Source organism: Strix uralensis, chromosome 9, assembly GCF_047716275.1.
Source record: "Strix uralensis isolate ZFMK-TIS-50842 chromosome 9, bStrUra1, whole genome shotgun sequence".
Lineage (NCBI taxonomy): Eukaryota > Metazoa > Chordata > Aves > Strigiformes > Strigidae > Strix > Strix uralensis.
In genome coordinates this window covers 22798117-22825461 of record NC_133980.1, presented here as the reverse complement: position 1 = coordinate 22825461, position 27345 = coordinate 22798117, and the positions used below count along the sequence as shown (strand labels likewise).

Genomic DNA, 27345 nt, shown 5'->3' with positions numbered 1-27345 from the left:
CAGGGCAACACAATAAAACTTGTCATCTGACACCAGTCATGAGTAGGATTACTCCATGATATTCAACCCAATGATACACAAAATAAGCACAGAAAAGCAAAAAAATACACAAAATACTGCTCAGCATTGGTCTAAGTTCAAGTGACTTCAGTATGAACAGATTTAGGCCACAGCTGAGCACCCATGTTTAGCCTAGGCACCTCTCCTCTTACTAAGGAAGAAAACAGATGTAAACTCTCCCTCATTTGTTTCTTTGCTATGGCCAAAATACAGCAAATTATGTTAAATTTCTGCATTTCAATTCTACATAAATGAGGAGCTGCACTGCAGTGGCCTCTGAGGCAAAGATGACATTCATTTAAAAAAGATACCCCCCAAAAAACTATAAATATACACACATGTAAATTTAAGTAGGCTAGTACCTGTCACTACTCCATTTCTGGTGCAAAAGGAGCCAAAGGAAGGAAAGTAGAAGCTCTACTCAGCCCTCCTGATTGGCAGGCCCAGGCTTTAATAGGGCAGAGGTAGCCAAAATACAGCCACTGGGTTTTAATCAAATATTGCCAACCAAATGTAACTGCGGTTCTTAGCTCCAAGTCATGGCACCTCACGAGCACTGCTCTCTTATGCAGCACAGTTTGCAAAAACAAGCCACGTTTTCTTGCTCTCCTCTTTGATGCATTTTTCCATGCTGCCACCAAGGCTACTGGGGCACACGGATTGCTTTAAGCTTTGCTTTAAAATCAAATGTCTTCAAGGCAAGGTTTTTTCCTTGATACGTCATGAATGCTACTGATTATACTGTCAGCTTTCCAAACTCAAAAAAATAAACGCAAACCCAATTTTATCACCATACAATCTAAAAAGACTGTGGGCTGTAAAGCAGCACAAGCAGCTGAGGCAAAGCAAAGGCATTTCCTGACATCATACCGGACATCACCTTAAAGCCGGATTCAGATAGCACACACCACTTCAAATACTTTTATTCTGGAGAGAGCATAGGTCAAGTACACAGCTGTCTTCAAGCAACATTAGCTTGGACAGTGTTACAAAAAAAATTTCTCAAAGTTGATTGTTATTGGTAAACTCTGGATTCAGCCCTTTGGGAGTGGCACACTCCAGTAGATTTGTAAGATGTGGTCTACCAACCGTCTTTGTGATCCACACACACCTTTTCAAAGCAAAAAGCAAATAAGCAAAATGCCTCACACAACCAACTCCCACAAATGACCTGAGCATCAGTTGAGTAAAGCTAAAGAAGTTTGAAGACATAAACTACTCTTCCAGGAAGCACATGATGCATTAACATCTTATCCTACAGCACATCAGTTGACAGAGTTCTCAGCTGCCTAAATTGCATGTTACAAAGACAGCTTAAAGCCATCCCTGAAGGATGTGTGTGCTGCAGGGAGTGACGCAGATTCACTAGCATGTACACAATCCCACGAAAAATACGTGTGGGCGAGGTAGTTATCTGGTCTGGCAAGTTCCAATCCACAGCACATGTTTATTTTTCAAACAGCAAGTCCAACAACACTAACTTCCACAATTATTAGCAAATATTTAGCTATGCATAGCAACCTTACATTGAGTTTTGACTTCAAAACGTTGGTTAACTGTTCAATGGGCAGCCTTAACATTGCCTTCATCACAGAAAACGGATCTATACTGGCTTAAATACTTTAAGTCCCCAAGACAACACGTGTGGCTTACATCTCCACTAGCCTCAAGTTGTGTACTGCATTAACACAGTTCAGAGAGACTACACCAAGTTAGCCGTGTCTATCTAAATAGAGTTTTGCCATCATGGTGCCCTTCACCACTCAAGCCACGAACCCAGGTTTGCCTCCTGGATGGTGTCAGGAAGGTAGGCACCCCTGCAATACCAGCCTCCACTCTGCTCTACCATCAGTCTTGCCTTGGTCTTAGGCCAGAGTTTACAAAGTCCAGCAATATTTACATCAAATCTCTATCCTGGGAATCCTGCTAAAAGAAAACATGTCTAGATTTCCTTTACATGGATATTCTAGTAAGAAGAAGAATGCATTTATCCTCACTAACCAAGGGAGGAAACAGAAGTGAGTATCAAGGTTGCTCTGCATTCCCATTATTTACCACGCCTAGAAGCACTCTGAAAGCCTCAAATTTGCACTGAAGTGATGTTGCTCCAGCACAAAAAGAATCAAGTAAAGGATGTCAGTACAGTAGTAGAGAGCAGCCAAGCAGGCTTAATAGAGAAGACAGCTGAAACGCAGCATGGCTTACAGAACATGAATCTGGTAAAGGCTCTTTCAACCTCTTTCTACCCTTCTCTTCTTGCCAAGAATAATTATGAGGATGGGACAGTTGAGTATCTAACATGATGTTGCTAATCACTTTAACCAAGTATTTTTAAGACCATCTCAGAAAACCATGCACCCTTGATTGCTGTCACTAAGCCTCAAATGTATAGGCAAAACAGCTCCTCAAAGGAAAAGTCTCCAGCTGTCTGAATTTTAAAAAGCCATCTCAAAGTAACCATCACACGGAGTCCTGCAATATGGCATTGAGTGCAACTGTGAAAATTATTTTCCTTCCCCACAAAAAGAGGGCAGTGACCTATACATGGAAGACAGGCAAGCACGTGAGACAAAAATAGCTTGCTTGATTTTTCTTGGTACATGGAAAATCCATTAGAGAAGTTTACGCAGCAACAGTGAAGCCTGACAAGTTAATGAGCTGCTCGCTTGTGGAGTCGCAGGAGAGATGGCCCATCGTTCAGAAATTCCTATGCTGCACAAAATCAAGTCATAAAGATGACTGTAATTTGGTCAAACCAAAAATCTGAAGTTCCGGTTCCTTCAAGAAGCAAGATATTCCATCAGTACTTCACTAGGGGTTTTTTATGTTTCGATAAAAAAAAAAAAAAAAAAACAATCTCCTCGCGAAAAGGTGGCCCCACGTTATTCCTCCCAAGCCCCAAAGCCTGTCGGACAGGAAGCCCGGCGTTTCAAAGCTGGCTGAAGTGACATTTGCAAAGACAAACAGAAGTCCAGAGAGCACACTGGTAGGATGGTGTCGGTGTGAACACAGGGTGCTCGGAGCCTAGCAGCGCCACTATGTACTTCCAGAGCAACACCCACATGAGGGCCTCAGCAAGGCACGGAGCTGTGAAGTTTTATCATCCTTGTGACGCAGGGAAGTACCAGGCCTCCCTTCAGCCCTGGCAGGGACACTGAGGCACAGGACGGTCATCCAAGGACATTCAGAGTCAGCAGCACGACACCGAGACACATTAGCTACCAAGAAAACCAGACTTCCATTACCAAGGCCAGTTATAAAACTTCCACTTGTTGTTAAGAGAACATACAGTATCTGGCGTTACTCTGTCAGCAGCACCAAATAATCTAACGGCAATTTGATATTCACGTCCCTGACGGGCTGCTTTAGTTACAGAAACAACATTAAAAATGTAGCATCCTTTGAGACACGCTGCACAAGCCTGGCCAGCTTCAGCCACAGGCATCAAGAGTAACTCTCTGGGGCTGTTTTTTCCCAGGAGGATAAGGTCTTTCACAACGTGGAGATAGCTTATCAGGGATTGCTTCTGTCACCGAAGGCAAACAGAGCACAGTGAAAATATCAGGTATGACTTAAGCACCGAAGGGCCGTAGCCACCATCAAACCAGCGACCGAAGTAGGAGCTGGCCATCTCTCTCGACAGGACGCTTTCCCCCCCATAGCAGTCTTCACACAAAGAAATGAAGCCGATTTGCTGCCAGCATGGACGCTGCCACATCAACCTCCCCGGCTGCTGCTCCCAGGAGCGGGCGGGAGCGCGGGCGGCGCTGGGGGGGCCCGGCCCGGCCCCGGGGCCCGCGGACGGAGCCTCCAGCGGCAGCGGCCACACGCCCGGCCGGGAGCGCTCGGAACCGACGCGAGGGCAAAGCCTGTCAATACCTTTCTTTGTCGAAAGCCAAGTCTCGCATTCAAATTCAGGCTTCACTTGACAAGGAGTCAGCTCGCCTCTTACCCTTGCCGAGAAGATAGTTTAGTATTTCAGATCCGTCTGAGCAGTCGAACTGAGGTCTGGCTTTTACTGCGCGAAAAAGCACGGACTAACCACTGTGAAATACTAGCTTGTGGCAATTATTAGGCAAGAGGCTTTGCTTTCACCAGCGCAAACTCAAATAAACTCAGTTTATGTAGCTATCTAACATCTAGAAATAATTTTCTTTATAGCTCAGGAAACTAATTGCTATTGTAAAGCATTTCATTATAAACCAGAAAACGGCTCAGAAGTGTATTTCTTTAACCAGCAGCTTGAAAAACAGCACTGTTTTTAAAAAAAACCCAAAACCAAAAACCACCTCGTCTCTACGCACAGTGCAACAGCCCACAGAATCCCCACGAGGAGAGGAGCCCACCCGTCGCAAACTTACCATAAACACCCCCCGGAGCCGCGCAACCGAGCCCTTACGGGAGGAGAGAGAATCCGGAGGAAGAGCCGCGGATCACAAGTAAACAAACTCAGAAAGCCCAGCCACCGTCACTTGCAGGAGCGTCCCCTCCACATGCCGCTCTCCCCGGGAGGGGGACAGATCCCGGCCGCCGACTGCCAACAGCTGCCCCGGGGGGAGCCGGGAGGCGCCGCGGCCCGGCACCGGGGACGGTGAAGGGGGTGGGCTGCGGGCGGCGCAGCCCCGCTGGGCTCGGCTCGGCTGGGCCGGGCCGCCCGGGAGCCCCGCCCGGTGCCCGGTGCCCGGCGGCGGCGAGGCGGGCGGTGGCGGCTACCGGGCTTTGTGCGCGCTGCCTGCCCCGGGGCCGCCCGCCGCCGCAGGCGAGAGCCGGCGCGGCTGGGGAGCGCGGCCAGCGCCGTGCCCCCTCGCGAAAGCCGATCCCGCTGATCTCATCACCGCGGGTTACTAATCCAATGACCGGGGAATTAACAACAGATGGCGACGCCCCTTCCCCCCGCCCCGGCACGGCCCGGCCCGGCCCGGCCCGGCCCCCGCGGAGGCAGCGCCGGCGTCCGCCGAGCCGCGCAGCGCCCGCTCTCCGCACCGCCCCGCCGACCCCCCCCCCCGCCGCCGCTCACGCGTGAAACTCACCCTGGGGCACCTACAAACTTTTCTTAAAAGCCAGGACAGGACGCCGCGCCGCCGCCCCCCTGGCTCCGCAGCCCTTCGGGCGGGGGGTGCGCGGCGCTGCGCGACCGCGGAGCCTGCTCTGTGACGCCGGGAAAGGGCCCCGCCACAGCCAGGCTGCCGGCCGGCCGCTCGGGAGGGGGACAGCAGGGAAACGCCACAAATCCTGCTCGGGGGTTGCTGCTGGCACCGCCTGGGCTGCGAGGGCGACACGGAGCTGGGGCCCGGGCGGAGGCTGCGGGGCGGGGGGGGGGGTGTGTGTGCTGCACTGTTTGATCTCTCTAGGCCATAGACATGCAGGTGAAGCTCTAATTACACTTTTGGATGCCAAAACCAAACCCACACTTCTAGGTAAGCTTCGAGTCTTCTACAAGGCTACAGGCAAGGCAAGTCCTGTCAAACCAGTGCAGGTTACAAAACAGTCAAAAGGCGAGCGCTTCCATCCCTGCTCCTCAACATCCGTAAATACCAACCTGAAAATCACTGTTTTCTAATCTCTGGCTCTAACACACACACACACACCCCCGGAACACCAGCACAGGTTTACACAGATGTCGCATTTTCCCTCACACACAGCGCCTGGGTCAGCATTCAAGACAAGAAACGTCAGATACTGCTTCTCTTCACCCTGTCTATGCACTTCCTCCCAAAAAACGAGGGTAACCTCTCAGAGACCTTAGAGCAATCCATAAAGGTGACATAAAATAGCTGTCTCTTGCAGGACGAGACAAAAAAAACAAACAAACAAAACCAAAACCAACAAACCAACAACTTACAAAGGTAATTTAAAGTATTTTTCCTCAAATTCTGCTTTTCTACCTATGTCTTATATTTCTGAGAATGGACTGGGCAAGATTTCCCCCATACACTCTTTCATGGTGATATTTATTTCTACATTATTTTTATTTCTTTTACTAAAGTCTTCAGACAGACCTTTAGGAAAGAACTGAGCCAGACAACAGAAATACCCACCCTTTGACCATAAAAAAAAAAAAGGAGAGGAAATTCTGCAAATTCTTTGAGTCTTCAGTCAAGAAATCCTCAGTACAAGCTGCACTAAAACTGGCCGTGTGTTTCACACATGCCATGTGGGCAAAAAAAAGCGTAAGATAATGGCAGCACCCTTTCTAAGGGGACCTAGAGGTGCCTCCAGGGGTCAGATGCTCCTGAACCTGACGAAATATTTCCGAAAGAAGCACTAAACTCAAGTTCCCCTCCAGGCCCAGCACACACACCCATCCCCCCCCAGCCCTTGGGATACAAAGGATGAATGGGAGTTTTCTATATGCTCCACAGTTCTTTAAGCCTAGAAAAGGCTTTCTGCTGCCTCCCATTCCCTCAGGCAGTCTTTGTCTGGTTTATATATACACACGTGGAAGTCTTGAAATGAGTAGTTGTCTGTGCTCTCTATTAGCAGACAAGTTGCTGAATTTAAATCCTCCTCTTGGATGTGAGTACCGGCTAATGTCTGTTCCACCACACTCTTTTGGGAGAGGAGCCGTGGAACAGGCTATGTTTGAACAGAGTAAGTTGGGCAAGTCTGTGCCTTGAAGGATGTTTTGCTCTCTTTTCCTCAGTTTTTGACAGACTTACTTCTCTTACACACTTTCCCCATGCAAGCAGTGCCTCCTAACACTTTTTTTGGCAGTAAGCGGTATGTTTTTCAGTGTAAGATGGGATGTGGTCCTTCCTGCCTATGCCAAGCTTGATGCATGAAGCAAACTTGGAGAGACTTTCTACATGGCTTGTAATACTAGTTCTATGAAAGAAGATTAAAGAAATCATATTAGAAGTCAACTTTCATATCTTTTCCGCCAGCTTGAGACACCTAGGTCTGAAAATTGAACAATGCAGAGATCAATCAGGCAGCACAGAGTTTTTGGGAACACACTTCATGTGCAAATGTGAAAACACTCGAGGGTATAGAAGGTGTCATTTTGATTAATGAGGGCTAAAACATGCTATTTGTATATAGATGAGAATGTATGCACCTCTTCACAGGGCTCATTAACAGAATAGGAAACAATAATGTTTTAAAATATTAACACAGTTTTAAAACAGACTTAAAACCTGGTATAGATAATACCACCAGTTCTTTCGAGATGATCTCATACAATACCTGGGGAGGTGAGAAAGAGGTGGACGTTTGTACAACAACATTATGAACCTTTCAAGGCAAACTCCGTGACACATACCATCAGCAAAACCAACCACTTGGTATAGTTTCTGGAACTTGGCACCACGAAGGGCAGATCCCAGACTGTATCGTAAGCATTGTGCATCACTCAGATTTCCCAAGTCGTCTACTGGTTTGATTTACCTCACAAAATAAAAACTACAGTCAGAAAGGAAAGCTTAAGAATAATATATATTTCTCTACATGACTGGGAAACACCACCGTTAGGTGGTGAGAGGCAAGTGAGAAATATTCTGCCTCTCCTATCTGCTTGGAATTGCTGGGCAGACCAGTTGACAGTAAAAGCTGCCCATGAAAGACTAAGTGCAGTAAAGAAAAAAGAGATGAGGAAAAAGAAAGTTGATTTAGATGAGAGAAGGCAGTAATTTGCTTTCTACTTGTACCACACATTAGATTCATAGTCTGAAGTTGTATCTTGGCATCTAAGCTCGGCAAACAGACCACAAAAGAGTGAACTGCCCAACTTTGTTCTTCCTGTACAGACTCAACTTCAGGGAAAGTTCCATGCTTACCACATGGTGAACCTTCATCCACTTTCAGCTCCACTCAGAAGTAATTAGGAAACATCTGCTACGCACACAAAGTACTGAGCCCTGACCTTATGATTTGTCTAAATAACAAATCCATTCGCTATTATTTTACCCACTTGGTTTCTGGGCATTGCTATACTCAGGGTGGCAACATCCACTCTGGTTGTTAGTACGAGGCTGAGCTGCTCTGCTGACATCCAGGCTGCATACCCTGCAGCTGCTGGGCTTTCCCATCAGAGCTGCCTCACAGCACAGGCAGGAGCAGCTCACAACAAAAGACCATTTAGGCACTGCTTTTATATCCCATGTATCTACATCCCTGGAATTCTTCCTGTTTGGATGCAGGCCTGAGTTTTGGGCAAGCTCCAGATAAGGGCAGAGGGCAGAGTTGAGCGAGGCTGCAAACCTAAGGTCACCAGCAGAATGGACAGTATGGACAATGCCCACCTTGAAGTCCACAAGACAGCACAAATACACAGTTGAGATTTATGGACTGTAAGAACTATGTTTCACTGCATCGTATTTTCCATTTAAAGTGCCTAAGCAACCCATGTTATTTGCAACAGCTCTCTTAGGTACAGCAATACTACAATCATCATTCCTAGATGGGAAGCAAAGTTGAGAATTATGATTAAAATCTTTGTTTTCACAAATTTTAGATATCCACATGAAAAGACAAGACTCTTATCTATAATTGCCTAAAGTTCACAAAATTCCCACGTAAGAAGTTTAAATCTTAAAAGTACTCCAGTCCCAAAGCTCTGCTTCCATGAGTGCTGGACATTTCTATCAAAGCACCCAGAGAAACACTGAAGCATACACCATCCTCTAACCATTCAAAGCACTACCTGGTGACAGAGCTTCTCTACACGAGCGTTTTCATTCTGACCTGGCCAGTGAAGAGTGAATTCAAACTTTACCACTGCTACCTGGAGTCTACCAAAACTATTAACCAGGAAGCTAGGATACGTGAATCTCTTAATGAATTGAGAAATTGCTACTGAGATCCACTCCCACAGGCCAGAAGTTAGAATTTACCTTCTTACAGCACATCCCTCTACAACCACAACTAAGAAAACCCATAGAGATTAGGAAATCAGCACTTGCATAAACGTTTCATTAGTTCAAAGATTCTAAACAGAGGATAAAGATTCTGCATGCCCCATTTGAGAAATAAGGATGACATTCAGAAATACTTAACATCGCAGAAGTAGCTTATTTTAAAATGTCAAAAGTCCGTCTATCCAAAAGCAAAGCTACCCACACTCTCAGATATATTTCCAAAGCTTACTATATACTTCATATCCTATAACATAGCCAAGTCTCTTCCTCAGACACACCAGATAAGGAAAAAAAATACTCAGACTATACACACATATACTCTCAGGCAAGAAGAAAGCAGCTCAAGTCCCCTTTCGGTTTGCTCATGTATTATTTTCATCAGAGCTCATGGTCTCAAGGACTGTCTGAAGTAACAGATTCCTCTGTGGAGTTGGCAGTCAAGTTTTCCCTTCATGCAAAATTTACTTGGACATAGACAGCCATAAGTTTCTACCAACACAGAAACAAGACAGGACCATGGTTTTTAGGGAAGGGTTTTTTCTTAAACACTGTAATGACTACTTGGCCTGTGCTGGCAGTAAACAAGGTAGGGACACCTCAGAGGATGTAACAGAATCAATTGATAAACAGTGGCCATAGTTATTACAGTACTGAAAACAATCCCAAACTCATTCTACTCACTTATTTTGGGTTCTGCACAACCTAAAGGGCAAATTCCAGTTGTTAAATTCTACCACAGAACCCCCTGTCCGAGAATAATCTCTGAGGAGGTAGGTGCTGTTTGGGAAGCCCAGAGAGTCCGTACCTGCTCTGCCTGCTGCAGTCCAGTACAAAGAGACATTTTTTCAGAACTTGCTTTGAAACTCCATCAGACCCTTTCAAGTGATTACAATGCCACAAACCCCACCAGAACCTGACTGGCAGCTCACTCACATCACAAGACTCTGGCATTGTGGTCTCTGCTTTGAAATCTAATAATGAATGTAATCGTATTCTGCACTAGCTTTAATTTTCAAGTGGTATTACTACATAGCACTTCCCAGAGTACATTACAGCAATCAGATGCAACTATAGAAAGGTCCATTTCAGGAGAGAAATCAAACATAAAATTGTCAGTAGGAAGAGATGGATATAGAGTCTGGGACAAGGGCTGTCACAGGAACACCTCAGACTAAGTCAGTATACAAGACTGCAAATGCTGCCGTACATAATGTGCTTCTTTTGCAAAAGGACAGTGACATTAAGGGGTTTGGGGTGCAGACAGATCCTCATTAGCTCACTTAAGTCTCTTCAGTACATCAATATCATCTTAGTTTGATTTAGACCGAATCATGACTGATCCAACCCCCCTAGATCATCAGATCACTGCGTATTCATTCTGTTACATCAGCTACTACACACGTGAAGGAAACTCAGATTAGATAGTATTGGTGGTTTTGGTAATATTGGTACTTGTTCATTGAGCCAGTCAAGTGAGAGAATAGGTCTTTATGGCCTCCCATGGGAAAAGTTTTGACTTTATAGTTAGCAAGAAGTCACTGTGATGATCTTTCTCTCTTATCTTTTTCTCTTAATGTGAATACGACATCCCAAAATAATTACTTGTGGAAAGCCACAAGATGCATACTTTGGGTCACAGGCAACTTCAGCATGAAAAACCATACCACATTAGCTGTTCTTTCAAATCCTGTCATGAGGAGCTAATGTCACCCAGATTTCCCCATGATGTATTTCTGGAAATATAAGTAATAATGTATCTCTCATACACAGTGCCCAGACATTTTTTAACTGAAACAGACTGGTTTTTGTTTCAGAAGTGCTTTCTAAACTGCTTAGTGGATAATTTCCATGAGATTTCAAAATATAACTATCAGACAAATTAAGAGGTATGTCAAAAAAAAGATTCTTCTCTTTGAAAATGCAGAATTTACCCTGCATTCTGCCTTGCTTCTGGAACAAAAATCCTGCATTTTCCAAAACTTGTGGAAACTGTATCAAAGATGGATTTATTCACATTCTCCCTGTAAAAATACACTACTGCTGTTACCCAGCATATTCCAGACATTCTCCTTTGTTTTATAGGGTTTTTTTTAATATATATATAATATTACAGGAATATTAGATATATCTAAGAGTTTTGCTGTTTCATAATTTTACCTTCTATGTTAAAAAAACTCTATCCACTGCTAATTGATGCTTCTAAAATGATAAAAATCATTGTTGTTAGAATTTTTAGTTGTTAGAAAAACATGTTTTAGCAACATGCCTCAGAGAGCTAAAAAAAATTACATTAATATGTTTTTCATCACGTTAAACAAACAAACAAACAAACCCACAACTTTGTTTTCCCAGCCCTGGGATACTTAAAGATACCACTTAAGCCTGATTAATATCCATGTGGACTGTTTTTTGCTCAGACTGATTACCAACATCTGAAACTCTCAGGATGTGTCACATTTTTCTGTTCCCTGATTTGAAGGGCAGAGGGGAGGGGAGAGAGCCTCAAAGGTTTTCAGTTATTGCCATTGCAAATTTCTGAGAATACTCTAGAAACTGTCAAGTCGTCTTCTTGAAAGCATTTTGTTTCAGTAAAATTAAGCTGCTAAGTATCCCAAGTATCAAATATGGCCTGTGTGAATTCAGAACGTACAAAGAAGTCTGTGTTAGTTGTTTAGTCGCAATAATCTAGACAACAGGATTTGGTAGATATTCTACTAATTCTACCGTATTTTCTGGGTTTTAATCTTCAACTTCTGCAGTGTTTGTTTCCTCAGCAAACCCAGTAAGTAGTTGTAATTTATTCAGCTTGCCCTCCCGTCTTCAAGATTTACAATGATACGTATCTTTGGCAATTTTCCCCAGGAGATCTTTTGTTTCTTCAACCTGAAAACATCCATTCACATCAAAAGCAAAGTCAGTACAGTTTATTATCCATTAGATAATTTGAATATGATTCTTCTAGTAAAGGCTGTGGCTGCAGGCAACCATCTGGGGTCTGGACACACAAAAGGCTGTTCGTAAGGGTGTACGCACAAAAGCACCATGGGGATATGGAAGTGTGTACCATACAAAGGCACCCGATTGTCTTTGGTTTTCTGGGGGTTTTTTGAGGGTGCCATAAGCATCTAATAAGAGAATTAAGCATCAGGGAAGCAGCCCTCAGATGGCAGACGTCAGCTCCAGCAAGGACAGATGGTGAACAAAGGTGAAAAGCACACAATACGTGTGGGTCAGCTTATACAAGAAAGCAGTTCCACTCCTCAATTAAAATATGTTACAACCCTTGTGACATCCTATGTTGTGAAATGAAAACGTATCATTTTCTTTATGGGACTGTCACACCTACAGGGCCACTTTCCAGCAACTTACAGTATATGCAGACTCTTAATATTTTCTCTGAAGTATTGCCTACCCTACCTGGGACAACACACAGGGCTCACAAGAGAGATACAATCTCTGGGAAGGAAAACACTGACTGCAGTACAGATACTAGTCTGGCATAATTGCTTGTCCCACTGACTGTCTTTTAGAATAGAAACTCAAGGTCTGAGGAGACTAAGAAAAAACTCCCCCAACAAGTACACCTGAAAACCATTATTCACTTATTTTTCAATCTGTTATGATTTAGTTAAAAATAGGATTCATAAAGTAACAAGTTGCCCTCCAACAGAGCTTTTTTCTTATGGTAATGTATATACAATTTATGTGATGTCAAGATATACTATGGCATACATCCCACTGCTAACTAAAGTCTGAATGACTAAGTGTACTTCTTACCCTTCTTGTACTTCTCCAAAATTTCCAAAACCAGAGGCTAAATAATTTTACATCATATTTAAACAGCACGGATATAGTGACCCTCCAGGCAACAAAGCCCAAGTACTTACATAAAGAGCAGGGTGCCAGCAAGAAAACTGAAAAATCTAAGAGATCATAGGTCAATACAAACAAGCATTAGTCTTCTGATATGGCACAATCCTTGCTGAATTTGTAAAATACTTAAACTACTGCAGTTGCTGTTGTCTAGGAGCAGAGAATAAGTCCTTCCTTTTTGATTTTGTAGTATCTTCTCTGTTAAAAAATAGAATGAAATAAAAAATGCAGGGACACTTGTATAAGGGGGTGTGCAAAACACTCTCCTTCTTTAAAAAAAAAAAAAAAAAAAAGACCATGGTCTGTCTTTCTTCCTATTCCTATATATAAAGAGCAATATATAGAAGTCTTGAAAGACTTTTCTTGTTTTGTGGAACATTGCCCAGGCGTGGACATGTTCAGCATCTTTGGGAAGGTTGTCAGTTGTTCACTTTAGAGTCTCTGAAAATTGATCCATGAACAAATAGTGGCTCTTTGTGGATTAGCCCATCTGCCTTCCAGATGGGGGAAAAGGTAGTATCGTAGTAACAGCTGCTCCAACAAGTATAGCAGGTCACAGAAGAATAAGGATGAGGAGTAAAGTAAGGAGAGCTAATATGCAGGAAGTGTGTGAATTTTGAATGAAATCAACATGAGCAAATACAGAAGCATGTCACTGCCATATCAGCACAGAGAAGACACAATACAAGTTTAAGCATGTAAAAAAGAAATTGAACACGACTATGTTAATTTATTTAGGGAAAGAAGGAAAAGCTCTTCAGGACTAATATAGAGTTCCCTTTGTTATCTGCAATTTTGGTGTAAAAGCTCTTAAACCTCAAGACCCAGGATTTCTTTGGTATCTCTATCACAGCAGCACTCCAACCCTCAAAAATAAAAATGAAGTGAGTGTGCAGCTGGAAACGTGCTTTGTTTTTCCACCTTTGGAGTTATACATGAAGTCATAAATCAAATGGTACTGTTCATATTGATGTAGCTAAGAGCTAGGCAGAATTTCCATTATATCAAAATATTTTTCTTAGGAGTTAATGCCACTGTATATTTTGTCTCTAAGGCAAGTCCACTTCCCAAATTTCAGCCTGCATTTAGCTTGAGACAAACTCCAACATGCTACAAACACTATCCTACCAGCTAGTTAACAGCTTGAGTTTCCTTGAATTCACTGGGAGGAAAGGACATTTAATGGAAACTGTGGAGACTGAGAGAGGAAAAACTAACATTTTTTCTGCTGGAAGTTAAACAAGGACTTCAGAAACTCTGATTTTCTTCTTCTCTCTCCCCCCCCCCCCCCCGCCCCCGCCCCCGCCGTTAATTGGATCAACACATTTTCTGCAACACAGCATTCCTACCTACAAGCTATTCACCTCTAATTGATTTCTTCCTGGATGCCATAAGCCAAACATTTTAACAGGAGAACTGCTTGTTTGAAAGAAGTGCTGTCACACACCTTGCTTGGTGACACCAGGAAGCGCAGCCAGTACGTGAAACTGGATATGTCAAGAACTCCTTTCCTTTGAAAGATTAACTGGATTGTAGCTAAAATAATAATTGCATGGTATTATGCATTTCATAATGCTGATTTGCATGCATTTCAGCTGTTTTCACTTTTTTAGAGAAAGCTACTTTTTTTTTCTTTCTTTTAATCAGAAAGTTATCAAAAGACATCTTTAATAGAAACAAATTAGTCATTGTTTAGCTCTATTAATAAACTATATCCTCAGGGTATATTCCACAATATAAAGTATCTTATGCATTCTTTATACATGTTATGAGACTGAACATTTAATACCTACATTTAGAGATTGTTCTGTCAAGAAAAACGCGTATGTTTGAACAGTAACTTCTTCCCAATTCTGTCATATGACAGAAGAACAATTTGGCCAAGAAAGAAAATGTGACAGCAATTTCGTGTTTTTCAGTGCCTGAGTTCAGAAAGTTAACTGATAATAATAGCATATTCAAGCAGCCAGACATGCCAATAGTTTGCCAGAACAATAAAACCTGTCTTGAATACACGCAGAATACCAAAACTCATCAGAATTGCCTTCCCAAAAAGCAAACTCACTCACTCTGCAACATATTTGGGGATAAGTGATATTACTTACAGGCTCCCTTTCTATTTTATTAGAAGCCTATGAAGTACCATTTAGAAAAAAACTCAGCACCAAAAATGCTAATACATAACCATCCATTTGCTGAGTTTTGATCTAAACAGAGCAAGTTAAACTTCAGTGCCAGAGAAGGTGCCAACTTACCCGGCTCTGCCCTGTGCTGCCATCATCCCACAGAGCCCTCTCAGCCAGCGAGGCCACGTTCATCTCTTACATTAGCTACCCACCATATCATACCCTTGCAGAACAAACCAGCAGACCTTTCAAAGCATACATATACATCACTGATGATACCTAAATATATATATACAGACATACACAACTGCACTTCCCTGTTTTAAGCCTGATTTCTAGGACATTTTTGCCGGAAAGACATTTTCTTACCCCTTTGGTACAGTCAGCTGCATTGCATTCCTTACAAATGAAAGACGCAGTCTATTTCAGATGTACAAAAAAAGCAGGACTGAACATTTCATGAGAAAAGATATGGGACCTAAAATGTTAGGATGAAACACATATGGAAAAACTATCCTCTTTGTTCAGAAAAAGGGAAGGAAAGATTGTCATCTTGTCACCCCTCCTTGTCTTCACACAGTAGATAGAAAATCATCAGCATGAGCCAAATCAAAATTATATATCCTGTATGTTACTGGAGATCATATGCTTAACTACTTCTGCCATAGATTTTTCACATGAAGAGACAACTTAAAGACAACTATTTCAATCATGGCTTAGGAAACTAAAGTTTAGCATTAAACCCTCTGGAAGGAGGGTTCAAATGACTTTTGTTCCTTCTCATATCCTGCAGCAATCAGTCCAATCCCAAAACACATGGTAAGAGAATTTCTGTGACTTCTACATTTCAGATGATGCTCAGAGGTCTACTACATTGGTACTTTATCACAAAATCAGCTCACATTTCTGTATTACTTGAAATAATCATGTTCAGCAGCATAACATTAGACATCAGAGACAGTTTGAGGGATTGTCCTAGCAGTACATCCTCAATATTTTTGGTACTGGCTGGGCATGAGCTCCCTGGAACATCCGGGTGCCTCCGAAAGAGCAGGCACAGCTGGACACTTGCTTCTGATAAGACATTAACCTCCAGCGGGCTTTAGCAAGTCAGTGCAGCTCCTCCATTCCACCGACCCAGAGCAAGTGAAGCAGGAAGGAAAACCAACCCCGCCATCCTCCCTACAAGCAGCTCGTTGGGTGGCTGGTACTCAAGAGAGCCTGCTGAGGCAGCTCAGAGGAGCATGAAACCACATTCACCACCCACCTACTGCTAGACAGGGAATGATCTTACATGGATACCCTTTCCCTAAGCTATGCAGGAGGAAAGCAAAGCAAAGCTTGAGCACACAGTCACAGGAGGCAATGGCAGAGGGTGTGGAGGAAGATTTCACTGTTGCTCGTTAGGTTTACAACTTCAGTGTTCCCTGTTAAAACCTGATACAATAGAGTAGGGGTGGGACATTCAATCCTTCCCTCCAGAAATAATTCAGTAACACAGACCGCTCTCCCCCAAATATTTTGCCGTGGGATGTGGAAGTGAACCATCATGACCACAGAGTGTCAGCCATCGCTGGGGCAGTCATCCAGGGAAGTCTCTACCGGCGGAGCTGGGGATGAGAGCAGGCTGCTCCAGAGGCTGTGTAATTGCACACTAGTTATATTGTAAGGCAGCAGCTCTATCATTAAATTGTAATAATATTACTATGAGGCAGAAAGCTCAGAGATGGAGTTAAATAGTATGTTGCCAAACTGTGTTCATGTTGGCAAATAAATGAATTCTAGTTCAAATGAAATTTCCCTTACTCATACCACAATATTACCACATGGTTAATTAGAGGCTTTTTTTTAATTAAAAAAAAGTTATTTAATGGACAAGATAGTAGGCTTTTAGAAGTTACATATATGCAGCTATTTATTATAATAGCTCTGATCTCCCATCCATAGAAATTGCTGCTGCAGTTGCTACACACTTCAAAAAGCTTTTAACTCGAGTTCTTTAGATCAACACAGAAATCAACTTTGACAAGATCCTTTTTTTTTTAACCTAAGAAAATTGTAAAGTCCCACATACAAGATGCATAAAGCTTTTTGCCCCCCTTTTTTTTTTTTTTTAAATAAATCACACTTTGTCAAAATCTAGAAGATGAAAGGAGGAGGATGCTGCAGAAGAACTAAAACCAACAAAAAGCATGTTCAGTAAAAGAGGCACTCGCCAAAGAATATTTATTTAAAGTGAATGCTATAAACATGACTATTGTTCGACTGGTGAGCTTGGAATCATCTTTCATGTCAGCAAACACCTAAGGGAGTAACTAATTTTCTTCTGAAGAGTATGCTTCTGAATTTGGGTTTTTGCAGGGGGGGGTGGATTTTCTTTGTTTTTGGCTTTTAAGGAGCAGGTGTTCTTTTTATTATTTAAATAATTGCTTGTTTGCTTTTGAAACATCTGAAATCTTGCTATTGAGACATCCATGTGAATGTGTTCCCCTTTCTGGACTGCTAGATAGTTACACTCGACTTTGAATATGGAACTTTTGAGAAAATGTTAGTTCAACTATATATATTGACAGATGTTCACTACAGAAAAAGAAGTATGTTTACTACACAAAAGAAGTGTTGATATTTCTCCTCATAAAAAAAAAAAATATCCTAAGAACAAAAAAAAAAATGACACCCTCAAAAACTTCAGCTAAGAAAAAGCTCAGTTCAAATCTAGACTTTTTCCAACAAAGTAACAGAAACATTTTTGATTTCTCAGTGACAGATAATATCTTGATGAGATTACTAAAATGAAGATGATAAATGTATATATTAAAAATTGAATTAAATAATTTTAAGATTCCATTTATTATTAAGATTTGATTTAATTATATAACATTGAGATCAAGAGACACGTAGCTTAAAATGTTGATGGGAAATAATTAAATAACATTAAGCGTGGAACAATTATAACCAATTTGAGCCACAAGAAATAGAAAAATAGCCAAACCATATACATAACAAAATCTCAACCATCATTTAGCCAAAAAATGCATTAACTTTACTTTCATTACAACATAGCAAAATGCAGCCTCTAGAAAATTACTATCTGGAGGAAGGAAGATTGATTGATAACATGAATTTATGCTGCTGACAACTGCACTTGTAATTTGAATTAGTGTTGCTTTGAGAATATGAAAATTCTAAAAATATAAAATAGAAAAATTGGTATTTGGTACAGGTACCTGAAATATGTTAAGAAACTGACTATAACTCAAATGTATTTTTAGGGCCCCTTAAGCCATTTCGAATTAAATGGTGGACTTTTTAAGCCTAGTAGAACTGCAGATAGCTACATCTAGTACTATCTTGCCATAAAGGTGTAGCTCAGAAAAGATGCTTGCAAAAAATGAGCTGATATGGAAATTCTATTATTGTTCATTTCTTAAAAAGCATAGGGATTAATACCTGTTAATTGTACCAGTAAACAGCACTGAAACAATGACAGGATTAACTAATCTTCAAGACAATGTACCAAAGTCTTAATTAATGTAAAACTCCAGTGGAATTATGGTTGGCAAATACCAAAGAGCAGCTTTAACAGTTGTGCAGTTCAGGCTTGGATCTCCTGCTCTTCCACTCCTGTGTGTCAGCCAGCACCACTGCAGCGCCGGCTCCTGCCAAATACCTCCACAAGGTCAGCAAGGGAGGTGACAGAGGAGGGAGAAATCCTCAGGGAGCGTAAGTAACGTATGTGGTCTCCCATCCTACAAACTATGAATCTAATGAAAAGTAATTTAGCTAAGGCTGAATGTTGCTCCTCCACACTTTTAAGGACAAAACGCTTTTTAAGGACTAGTTCCAAGGGCAACAGACAACAAAGACATTTCCAGAAGCCTGTTCTCATTACTGCTGTGCTTCAAGTGAGCCAGGAAAGTCACTGCTGACCTTGAGCCAATAGAGAGAAGAAAGTCTTGTAAGGGAAAAACCATCTTAACGCAACAACCTGGAGGAAGGTCTCCCTGTTTCCTTTGCAGTCTGTCCATCCAGGCCTCTTCTGCAAAAGTGAAGTTCTGCTCTAAATAAGGAAATTGTCCTGAAATTGGTTAAATGCACAATTAGGTTCTCTCTGGAAGAAAGTAATTCTCAGTGTATGAGTTAACTACAATTGTTTAAGCAACTCACCATGTAGATTTTCTTATAGCAGAGAAAAAAGGATCAATCTACTAAAACTATTCCATGTTCTAGTGAACCTACTCTGAAATAGATTAGTTTTAGTAATATGCAAGAAACAGTTGTCTTAGATTAGGATCTGTTACTTTAAGTTTTATTTCTTATTTAAAAAGCCAAATTAACATGCATTTTCACACATCTATCACACAACCATACATCCATATTAAATGCTTTACTGATGCCCTACTCAAGTTTTCCCTGTAAAATTTTCAAGCTTTGGTGAAAGTTTACAAAACTATTACGAACTGTCAGGACAGGTATTTTTAAAACTGTTTTCTTAATTACACCTAGACTTGTTTTATAAGTAGGCTCACTTTGAAATGAGTGGCAGATTTGCCATGAATATGAGGAACATTTGCTTGCACAAGTATTGTTCTTTAAACGTTATGTAATGAGAATTCTACTATGCAGAAGACAGAAGTTATGATTAACTCTCTACACATGGGGCAACCGACGGCCATTGAATAAACAAAATCTGCATTAAAGCACATCACTGAGATTAAAATCTTGCATGGAGCAACCTTTCCACATCAACAGGTTCTCAGATCGTCCTGATTCAGAGGCATTAACGAGTATGTTTATAAAATGAGGTCATCAAAAGCTCTGAAAGTCTGAAGAAGCGTAACTCCCGAGGTGTGGTTGAAAGTCCAGAGCCCCCAGTGTTTGTGTTCAAAAGCAGGACAGTCAGCACTCCTGTCCTTTTACTGAGCGCTGGCCCATGGAAGACAGCACATAATAGGCCACAGTGTGAATTTACAGCACAACTGGATTTGTATGGCCCTGCACAGTCATACTCACTAGACACAAAGGGGATAGTCACGGTGCTTACTTCAGATGTTTAACTAAAGTTTAACTTTGTTTAACTAAAGTTAAAGTGTACCTAAGTTAGGAGTCTCCTCACAACCCCACACCAAGACATGTGTAGGGTGTCTCCTATATGGATATGGGCATACTTCTCTACAGAGCAATTAGAGTTATAATTATAGTTATGTTGTAAATCACCTGCTGGGGGTACCTATGTCTCACTTTTAACTATAGGAATCCTGTGAGCCTCAATTAGGAGTCTAAAGAGAGAAGCTCTGTACAACAGCACGAATACACTGTAATTTCACCCTCAACCTATGGAACATTCATTTCCCCAACTAAATCAGAAAATGTTCCAAAATGCACTACCAGCTTTGCAGATACTAAGGAACAGAAATCCATGACCAGAGAGCTTTTTGCTTTAGTAATCGTTAATGCTTTTCACAGCCACTGATTAAACTCAAATACTCAAAAATAGAACTATTTCCTGAGAGGCTGAGAAGACTGAAGTCACTACATGAAAGGTTTCAAGTACTTATACAGTCTCCCAAAATATGGTAAAATCATCCAGCTACTGTATTACATGACATTGCACAACTGAGAAAAACATGCCAAATGGCTGTAATCCATGCTTAACAATTTGGGAAGTTCTTGTCCGAATTGCTGCCAGTTTTAGATTATTTACACACCACCAGGAATTTCGTTTGCTTTTTACTCCTTCCTGGTTAAAAAAGGCTGCATTTCTTATTTTCAAACCATCACTACAGCAGCCACAAAGCTGTCACCTTATATTTTTTAATTAACCACTAATAAGAACAGAAACTTGTGAATTAAAAGGTCATTATGATAGCAGTTCATGAAATACCCTGAAGTTTCAAAAAAGAAAGCAAAAAGAAAGCAAGCTACATAAGTATAGTGCTCTTTGGGTAATAATTTTTTATTTTATTCTCGTAAAAATATCCAAATAGAAATATTTAAACCAGCCAAAAAAATATATATATTGGTGTCTAGCATAACTTGGTGATAAATGGACATCTATGGTAAATACTCTTGTTTATAAACATGCTTTCCCAGATTTTCTGCATTTGTTTCACCTCATTTGAACTACCAGAGCAATGAGAAACAAATACCTTATTTGCATCAAAGTAAATGACACAACTCTGTCCTGGTCCATAATTACAGAGATTATGATCTTTATCACCTCTTATCACTTCACCATCAATTCTTAAAACTGCAAATTAGGCTGCAACACTCATTGTATTGTCAAGATAACAAATTGCAACGTCTGCCCTTAGCTTCATGCACAAGATCAGTGGAAGGACTAGCCATCTGCACAGGCCTTTAAACAATAAAGTATATGGAGACACATTATTCTTTACCACAACAAGTTTAACATTAAAACATTTTTGACCTCATTTTTGAAAAGTTCAGAACTGCATCTTACTATAGGTCAAGGATTATTTCAACAGCAAAAAGTATTTCAATTATGCAGTAACATGTAGCCTGCAAATTCAGTTTGAGGACTGATCTGAAAATTCTACCGACAAAAAGTTTTTACTGATCAAAGAAATGCTCTCTGACATTGTGGTGAAATCCTCAAGAGCCAACAGCCATGATTGTCTGCATATACCCTAGTCTACACCAACTATTTCTCTGGTATGAGGCAGTAACGGAGCAAGAAGCAGCAGGCTCATCTCTTGGAGCAAGTCAAATGTGTCCTACTATCCAACCCTGAGCACGAGTGTCCAGCAGACACCAGACTGCTTATCCACATACTCCAGCGTATGTTTCTCAAGAGCAAGACAACAAAACTCTTTCGTTATGCTGGCAGCACGCTGAATTCAAGCTGTGTATAATCAAAACATGAGCCTTTTACCCATACCTTCTTGTTAGACCAAATTCTACAGCTGAGTGAAATCAAAACTCTCCCATCACCATGAAAAAAAACCCCAACCCAAAACCTCAAAGTCTCTGCTGTCTGCCTGCCACCAGTGCCTTCTCTCTCCACCACCACTGATGCCTTCTGTACCTGGAGAAAAGCCAAAACACATAGAAAGTAGATTTTAAAGGATGTCCTCCCCTCCCCGCCTTTTTTTTAAAAAGTTATATTATTACCAAAAATATGACAAAAAGGGTTTTGCTTATCCACTACCATTCATGGAGGGAAGGGTGAGGGGAAAAAAACAAACAAACAAGTCTGTCCCACAATTTAACAGACTTTGCAAAAATTATGCCCTGGGAGGTTTCAAATTCCTCTAAATCTTTCAGAAAATCAGATTAATCCAATCTTGGAACACGTATTTGAAAGCCTTACTCTTAATTGCATAATTATGGCATGTCACCTCTGCAGAAGAGCTGGAGATTTGTTGGGCTTCTCATTCATGTGTTACCATACCACTTATGACAGTGAGACATCGTGTTAAATTCCTTTAACTCTATGTTCACTACACTTAGAAAAGCAGATTGCTAATGTTAATGATAACGTTCTACCACATAAGCTACTGAAACATATTCTCTGCTATGGTTTCATTTGGGAGACAAGAGGGGGGCAAAAATTCTGAAACAAGCTTAGGAATTTGCATCCAAAATCTACTTGATTTAACACAGCATCTCAAATCTGTTTCTTTTTTATTACAAAAATAGTTTTCATATTTATTTATTTTAGGAGGAGCACTCAATTTACTTAGAACAAAGACATCTGTGTTGCTGTGCTTCTAAAACAAAGCTTGACTTATAAAATGTGATTAAAATTTCTAAGCGCTAAGAACTAGCCTTTGACTTTAAACTTTCTCATGCTTTTTTTAAGATAGTCTGACACAAAGACTAGATTGTTACAACGTTTTCTTTTGAAACCCTCTTATGTGTGAAGCACCATGGAGATCTTTTTTCAGGGAGATGACAAGAAGTGAAATTGTAAAAGAAAGAGAAAGGACTTTAAGAAAAAAAAGCAAAATATATCAAAACGATTGGGTTTGGAGATTTTGGGGGGTTTTTGTTTTGCTTTTGTATTGACTAAGTGAAAATGGAAGTCAGTCTCAGCAAGTCTACAGCTTCATCTTGAATCCACTTCAACTGTACTAATCACACAGATGTCAACCTCTAGACCAATTTAAGATCACGCAGTGTTATTTGGGATAAACCATTATCAAGCTTCATACTCATGGTGAAGGCCAGATCCCACTCTGAGCACCAGCATGTACTAACATGCACACAAACAGGATTATCATCTCAGAAAAAAAACCCACCACCATAATTCTGAAGTGGCCTCCAAATATTCCTAATTGTCTTGAAATGATACTGTTCTGCCACAGCATTTGTAGTGCAACACTAAAAAAATTCAGAGTTATCAGGTTTGGGTCTGGCTTTTTCCCCAGCACCCACTCCTTTCTGTCTTTGCATGTGAAAGACCTTCCATGCTTGAGAAAGCTTCAATGCCTGAATGTAGGTAGTTATGGTACAGGTCAAAATAAGATCAAAATAAGATCATGTTCATAGCTACCCTTTTTGACTAACAAGATCATAGAATTATTGATTCTCACTTTTAGGCTTTCACTTTCACTGAAAGACTGAGGAAAATCAATATAATTTAAAAATGGAAAATAAGTTTGCTATGTATTGCTCAGGTTAGTCCTGCTCTACAGTGGTCGTTTCTACACTTATACTTTAGTATATCCCATCTACACAGATTTCCCACCTCATATCCACCCTGTGCTAGGTAATGTTTTCTACCGTCTCCACTCATTGCTGAAAATCAGGTTTTGTATCAGTAAATTGCAGTAATTAAAGATCCCCCTGTACATCCCTGGAATGCTATATAAACTAGAAAAAAACAACTCCCCCAAAACCCACTAAACTTTTAGCATGCTGTCGTCCCTTCTCCTGCCTTCTTTCTCACTTGCCCCAATCCTACACTCTCCATGGCTTTGCAAATCGACCAGTTTTCAACACTGTCTTTGCAGAAAGCATCTCAGATGTGTGAAGCTGCTAAATTTTTCTCTGTCCCATACAGTATGAAATACATTCATGGAAAAGCATAGTAGTGCAAGTTTTAACCCATATGCTCTAGACAGAATGGACCTTGGAAAAATATCAAGTCGGCTCTTCCCATACTAAAACTAAAATAAACATACCAATGTATTCCTACCAAAACCATCTTACATGTTAGAGTAGCCCGATATCGAGGACCTTACTGCTGTTCTTTTCAAACCTGGATTTAAATCTGCAAAAATAATCTAAGGACAGGAAAATTCTCCCATGAATTTATCTCAGATTAGCAAACCTCTTTTCCCCCCTTCCCCTTCTTCTAAGCGTGGTGGTTCAATACAAGCCCCACCCTGGCAGCCAGACAATAAAGCTGCAAATAACTTATTCTGATCAAAGCCCCATCTGCTTGGCAGCAGCAATTCAACTGCACTTGTGGTTTTTGTATGGCTGCAGCTTCTGAATTGAATGATCCTTTCATTTAGATGGAAGTTTAAACAAAATATGGTAATTAGCATCAACCACTGTGGCTTTCATGGCTACTGTCTACAAAGACATCCCTAATAAAAGGACTTCCCTGCTTTCCCATCTAATTACACAACATTGTTGAACAATACAATTTAAATTTAAATCAGGCAGCTCTTTTTCTTTAAGTCAGTTAACAGACTTCCTGCCTTACACTACCTATCGGATGGTAGAGACTATGATTATAAAGAATTCCACCTTACAACCATCTCACTGAATTTTGCTCCATCTTCCCCTGAGGAATATGGCTGATGTTGGTAACATTTAGCACTAATCTTGCTAGGATAAAACTACCTATCTACCTTTTGAAAGAAAAGCAGGATTTAGCTTTATACCACGGTAGGGTGAAAAATCAGGCATTATGTAGCATTGCAGTTTTATGGCATAATAAAAGATGCCAGCGTGCAATGATGAATGTTTTTAAATGAACCATCCACAATGCTGTAGTCAATAAAAATCTTTATAGGCACAATCCTCAGCGATATAAGCAAGATGAAAATTAGTTTATTTTAACCACTACCAGTTTTTGTTCAGGTACTATAATCCCTCATTACAATAAAAATCAATAGTGGAAAATTCAATCTTACAAAAAGAGTATTTTTGGCAAATGATATTTTACAGACATACAGTCGCATACTGGGCTGGACGTACCTGACCTTACAGAGAGGCCAATGGCCACCTTGGGCCTGACTAGCACTTGGGTTGAAAGGGAAACCCCTGGGGTGTAACAGCAGGTGCTGTAGAAAAAAGCCAGTGGCTCAGTGTCAAACACTTAGTAAACATTAGCCCACAAAAACTGATTGAATGGAAAGACTTAATCTGGCCCCATCAGTGCTGATGAGCTGATAGGCAGGAATAAAATACTGTTTTAAAGCCTCTGGCTGGGGCAGGGATTTGGACACCTGAATTCCCTTAGGCTGCTCTGACAACTCCAATCTAAAGATTTATCCTAAAGACTTTTCTTACCACCTTCTATCTGCCAAGTGAAACAAAAAGGACAGGCAGACGAAATATATCTGAGGGAGCCACATCTTTTAGTAGTATGAGTTATAATTTAAGGGAACAGCTTTACTGTGTATATAATAAGTCTGTCATGTTTGTGAAATTCATTTTTAGAAATATAATTGGAAGAGAAAGCTCCAGACGGGTAAGCGGCATCCTCCATTAGTTCCAAAACAACGAGAGTAACACAAGGCACCAAAAGAGAAAAACTTTCTATTTAAATAACATCATCTACTGTACGTTCACCAAACGGCTAAATCCCGAACAGATTGGGAACTGGAATACAGACAGACAGCATTCCTCACTTACATCCTGTTACAGAGCTGAACAGTAAAACAGAACAAGTTAAAATAGAAACTCTGTGTTAAATCCAACTCGACAGTCCCAGCTTTTAATAACCGTTCCAAGGAAGTGGTCTCCCACCCAAACACCTTGGGCAGACCAACTTGGAAGCCCCTCTCGTCCCACCCTGCAGTACAGCTACTCTCACTAAGCAATTATTTCCTTCTCTTCTGGGGCTGAGCTATTATTGCCCCTCCGATCCGAGAGCAGGAGGCTCCTTCTCCATGTTTGTTGTCCAGGAAGACAGTGTGTGGACTTTTCTCACCTGACACATAATAAGCAACTCATCTACCAATCCACCTAACCTAGCAATGAAACACAAATGCTCTCCTGCTTTCCACTGGTGAAAAAAGAAAAGAAAAAAAAAAAAAAAAAAGGAAAATAATAAATTAACATACTGACAATTTTGGAGACAAGTAGCAAAAAGAATGGAAACTGAAAATGCTACTCGTCAGGCAACCACTTGAGAGACATTCAGCTGTTCCCAAAGCAAGGACAACTTACAGTCATCTTAAAACCTGCAGCAGACAAAAATAGGAATTCTTGTCATAAATTACTGCCGCCTTCAAAATTATTTTGCCCGTGTCTTCTGATAAGGTATTACAGTACATTTAGAAATAGTCAATACAAGATTCATGAATGATTAATAAGCTTTCATATTATGTGATACTGATGGTTATCTCCACATCAGGGGAAAACATTTTACACGAGATACAATACAACATCTGATACCCGTAAGGCTCTGAAACAGCAGAGACTTTTCAATTCCCTTTAAACATCTGTGAGAATTCTGTAATTTCTTTGTATCTATTTCCCTCAGTAACAGAACTTCTTGCATGGCACCTTTGTGTTTGACAGGGAGAGGCTAGAAGTTTTTGTCTGGGTATAGTTTCCAAAGGTATGTTATAAATTTGTTTAACTTGTGCTCCAAATACATCTTTCAATCCAAAAAAAAAAATCATTAAAAAGCAATCTTCTAAGGTTGTATTTCTTAGCAGGAATGCTGCCAAATATTGTGCCTTTAATTGTTGCAAGTAGAAAACTGCATTAACTTGAAAACTATGTGTCATGTGCATATTACCGAAAAGTGACCTTCTGCACAGGGGAAAGTATTTGCCAGTTGTGCAGCTACTGCTATGCCAGGATAAACCACAGGGGATTTCATTACGATACAGCAATTTTGTTTGGAATTTAACTTGAACCTTTCAGCAAAGAGTATTTGCTAAACTGAAAATATTGCTTCTAAGCAAAACTGAAATATTCCCCAAAAAAGGGAAAACACCCACACTGCCATGGCCACAGCCACACAGGCTCAGAGCTCCGGCCCAAGCGGAAGCGCACACACGTGCTGTGTAACAGCCTCCACACGCACAGGGAGACGGACGCATCCCATGGGAGAGATTCCCAGGGTGGGACTGGTGTCACTGGTTCTGCTTCAGCACGACTAACTCAACCTGTGCATGTGCAGTGGGCACTGCCACACATTTCAGCCACTGCTTTAGGTCACAGGGGCTGCTGCTCAGACTGGACTGTGAAGTTTGGGAAATCAAGAATGACCCTTT

General features: G+C 41.1%; 1 protein-coding gene across 1 annotated transcript in view; it reads right to left on the bottom strand.

Moving 5' to 3' along the window:
- SPSB4 (splA/ryanodine receptor domain and SOCS box containing 4) overlaps positions 1 to 4682 on the bottom strand; it is a 94916-nt gene extending 90234 nt beyond the window's left edge. The window contains exon 1 of the mRNA XM_074878250.1: positions 4422 to 4682. The gene's annotated coding sequence lies outside the window, so the exon portion shown is untranslated. The remainder of the gene's footprint in view (positions 1 to 4421) is intronic.
- Positions 4683 to 27345: the final 22663 nt, after the last annotated feature.